The sequence below is a fragment of the Arachis hypogaea genome, chromosome 3, assembly GCF_003086295.3.
Source record: "Arachis hypogaea cultivar Tifrunner chromosome 3, arahy.Tifrunner.gnm2.J5K5, whole genome shotgun sequence".
In the NCBI taxonomy this organism is placed as follows: Eukaryota; Viridiplantae; Streptophyta; class Magnoliopsida; order Fabales; family Fabaceae; genus Arachis; species Arachis hypogaea.
Genome location: NC_092038.1, coordinates 94,511,804 through 94,516,410, shown reverse-complemented (window position 1 = coordinate 94,516,410; position 4,607 = coordinate 94,511,804). Strand labels below are relative to the sequence as shown.

General features: G+C 31.3%; 1 pseudogene; it reads right to left on the bottom strand.

The window, feature by feature from the left end:
- Positions 1-2,965: 2,965 nt before the first annotated feature.
- LOC112777567 (D-3-phosphoglycerate dehydrogenase 2, chloroplastic-like) lies at positions 2,966-3,871 on the bottom strand (annotated as a pseudogene).
- Positions 3,872-4,607: the final 736 nt, after the last annotated feature.

The window sequence follows — 4,607 nt, the reverse complement described above, 5'->3', positions numbered from 1 at the left end:
TCTTTTAATTTCATTGTTTCTTTTTTTGATATTTTCAAGTACAAATTTTAGTTCAAACAATTATAATTTAGGTATTAATCTATTTTTTATTCTCTTCATGAATTTATATATTTATTTTATTCTCAATTTAGTGATCCTTATTATTTATTTGTTTATCTTTCATTTTATTCTATTATATGTAATTGTGTTGCATATAAATTTTTAAAGTGAATTGATCAATTTACTAATTTAATATATATTTTTTTATTTTTAGAAATAGTAATAAAAAAATATTTTAAAAAAAGTTACCAGTAGAATCTGAAGTCACTCTATTAGTCTCTTCTAATAAAAAAAATTCTTAAAATTTAATGTGAAAAGTCTGATAGTTGATCTTAGACAACGACTCAAAATTTCAAATTATGATTATGACAGAGATAAAGTTAGACGAATTTATTTATAAAAAAATACTTATCAACCAAGAGTACATAATTTTTCACAAACATATTTTAAAATTTCTCTCAATAAATTTATTTTTGTCTCTCAATATAAATTTTTTGAGCCCATCAGTATAAATATATCAATTTATCTAATACTTCATCATATCAGTTTCGTATAAAGTTATTAACGTTAAAATATCCACCTAAATAAATTTGTTGGTCCTTGTAGGTATTATGATGAGTGTGTATAACCTTGGACCATTAAATTCGTAAACAATCCTTGGGATGCTGGATCCCTATCTATTTAAGGATATTTGTGAAAGGTTGTGTAATGGGTGTTTCCAAAGTTGCTTAAGAATGTCATTCGGCAAGTTAAATAACCCTTCGATCAAATTCATGGTTCTTGGTTTGCATATACTAACATAATCAAAATAAAAGTAAAAATACAAAAACAGGGCGATAATTTATTGGCGGTTTAGTGTTTATAAAAGTTTGATTAAAGAAGTCGATTATAATATTGCAAAAACATTCGATTATTCTATTGTAAAAGTTTGATTTAGTGATTGGTTACGTCTTTTTCTTACAATAGACCTTAAAAAATATAGAAATGATATTTTAGGTTTTAGAGACGATTAGGGTAAAATATTAAAATGAACTAAATTTTAATTTTGTTTTTAATATTTAAAATATTATATTTTTGTCTTGCATTTTACATCATCGTTTTATCGTTTTGTCACAGACTCACAGTAAACAATTTTTCTTTAAAAATACTAATTTCCTCCATTATCATCTTGGAAATTGCAATAATTAAAATTGTGGTGGTCATAATGATAATTGCAATAAACTTAAGAGTAAAATTGACAGTAAGAAATTTTTTTTGATTATAATATAAAAATAAAATAAAATAAAATATTTAAAATAAAAATATGATAAAATAAAATATTTGTAAAAAAATAAAACGTTTTAAATATTAAAATAAAATTAAAATTTAATCTAAAAGTCAGATACTAAAAGAATATTTTATTCATTATATAATTATAAGTATATACTACTGTCCAATGAGTTAAAAACTTAGCCGAGATAATTCGTGTATAAGAAAAAATGTTAGGAATAAAACTTGTATACACAAAAAAACAAAAAATAAAAAATAAAAAACTAGTGGCTTACCGTGGTTTTTGTTTTCATCATATACTCATTGAATACTAGAATTATATAACAGTTTCTAAAAGCCGTATAGAATTATATAATAATCTGTAAAAGCCAAATACAATGTATCCTATATTTTCCAAGGTCTATATTTAGACAGAAAAAGCATATGAATGATTTTATATATAATACAAAAACACCTAGGTCGTTTAATTTGAAAACTCTTTCTCGGGTAAGGATTCGGTGCGGCTGCTATGTTATGCTTATCGGTGCGTACAAAATACGTTTGGTGTACTGGTAGTGTCCCACTATTTTAACCGTTTGATTTTGATTCAAGGGGAATGTGGTGCTATATGCTGACAGCACTCTATTAGTTAATGCCTTAATGGATTAATCTTTACATTGGAGTGTTTTGTATTTATAAGCTTTACAAGTTTGAACGAAATTAACCCATTAAACACGCTGTTTATGTTACGTGCCTTCTTAACAGAATTTTAAATCAATTCAAATCAATTAACGCACAAATATATAACTTCTATTTTTCAAAAGATTTCGTTTCTTTTTTTGAGTTTCTTACCAAATTTGTTGGATCTCCTTCGTGCGTTCTCTCTTTGCTTCGTTTTTTCGATTTTCATGGTTTCTGAAATCAAGTTTTGAAATCGTTTTGAAGATAATGGAACTTCAGAAATACACCCAAACGATTACATAAATACACCCAAACGGTTACAGAAAGAATTACAGAAATACACCCAAATGGTTACAGAATACACCCAAAGGATTACAGAAATATACCCAAAGGATTTAAGAAATACACCCAAAATAGGGAGAGACAGTATATTTCTTCTTGAAATCTTTTAATGTTTTGCTGGTTAAGGATGAGGCACATGGTAGAGACAATCTAGAAGAAAACCCTAGAAGAACAGTAAAACAGTACCTTGAATAATGTTTCTTCCTTTTTTCTGGTGATTTTTGATGGAGATTTATATCTTTTCTTCTTGATTTCTTCTACTCTTCGCGAGGAGTTTGAACGTTTCTGCAGAATCGTAGTAGTTTGTTTCGAATGTTCCTTGAATCTTGATGGTTTGCGTTTTGATTGAGGAAGAAGAGGAAGAGTGAACGTGTTGTGGAAGGGGCGCATGTTTTTTTTCTTGATGAGTTGCGTTTTGATTGAGGAAGAAGACGAAGAGTGAACATGTTGTTGAAGGGGCGCGTGTTTTTTTCTTGGACTTGGAGCAACTTGTATAGCTTGTAAGGCAAAAAGGCTTGTATGTGTAGCAGGCCTCTTAGTTAATTGTTTGTCTTTTTGCAGCTTTTGGGTAGTTAAAAAGCGAGTTAAATTTTAAAATAGTTCCAGAACTTGGCACTCAAGACTCAAAGTAATTTTTGAAGTTAATAATTATTCAATTTCGTTCCCAAAATTATCTTCCAAGATTCATAATAGTCTCTAAAATAATTTACATCCATCCTTATCATTAAAGAGAACTAAAACGACGTAGTTTTATATTTATTTAAAAAAAAAACCCGAGCCTCTCCTTCCTCTGCTCTTCGATGCTAATCTCACTGTCTACCGAATTTGGACTCGACATTTGAGATCTGAACCTGAATGGAATCCAGGGACAGCTTCGCAATGAGTCAACCGATATCCTCTCCTCGCTTATGCGGAGCCCCTTCTCCTTGGCGGTGAAGTCCACATTCACAATGTTGACAATTGATTTTGATATGGAGCCAGCTCTAACAACACCTTAGGAGCAACCATGGGAGCATTCATTGCAGTTGCCGACAGCTCCCCCCTCAATGCTCCAACAACAACCTCTACTATCTCAATTGCCACACCCTCCTGTACCTCTTTTGTGCTGGCTTCCAAATGAGACGTCACCACTACGTGTTTCGTGTTTCACTAGCATGTTATCTCTCGGTGGGGGATTCTCCGCGAAGACGTCGAGTGCGGCCTGGACAACTGCTCCGGCGTCAAGGGCTTTGACCAAGGCATCTTCATCGATTACACCACCTCTAGCAACATTGATGATGCGGACTCCTTTCTTCATCTTTGCAAAAGTGGCGTCATTGAAGATCTTCTTAGTAGTTGCAGTAAGCAACATGTGCAAAGAGATGAAGTCTGCGGCGGCAATGGCCATATCAAATGATACCAATTTCACCCCAACAGCACAGACCCTATTCACCGGGGCATAAGGATCATGTGCAATCACATTCATTTTCAACCCTTTCGCTCGCCTCGCCACCTCAGATCCAACTTTTTCAAACTCCATTTGATACGTAGTCAGGAGGGCATTTTCATCATCTTAGAGCTAAGGGACGGAATGTTAATCTTGTCATATTCAAGGATCAGAATACTAGAAGAATTGTACCATACTAGTCTTGGACATCAAGAAGACCAAGAGTCCGTCTCAAAAACAGTGATGCTGAAAGGGCGACAACTCATAAGACCCATTGGGTTAAATTAGGACATTAAGAAGCCCAATAATGCTTTTCAAATTCTGTGAGAGGCATAAAATATTATTATTTTCAAATTTTTTAATAATTTATTTTAATTTGTTTTGTTGTTAGAGTTTGTTGAAAGATTTGATTTACTTTCGATTTGCTTAGTAGTATTTTTAGAAATTTTAAATTTAAATCAAATCTGATTTAATCAATTAAGATCAAATCTGATTTAAATTAGTTATTATAGCTTTAGAATGTTAAAATTTAAATCAAATCTGATCTAATCCAATAAGATCAAATCTGATTTAAATTAGTTATCTTATCTTTTAGTTAATTTGTTAGGGGTCTATTTAAACACCTTTGGTGAGACAATTTGGAATAACTTTTGATGAATAAAATTTCCTTAGTGCTCTACGCACGTTTTTATTGTGTGATTAAGTGAGGTGAATGATTTGCTTCGCTTGTTGCATGGAGAAAATTGAGTGATTTAATTTTTATCCCTTTGATCTAGGTTGTCAAGGACAGGTTCTTTGAAGGTCTAGCAAGAAAAATCCTTCCAGTGACCTAGGTTGCTAAGAACAGGTATTTTAGAGGTCTAATAGAAAA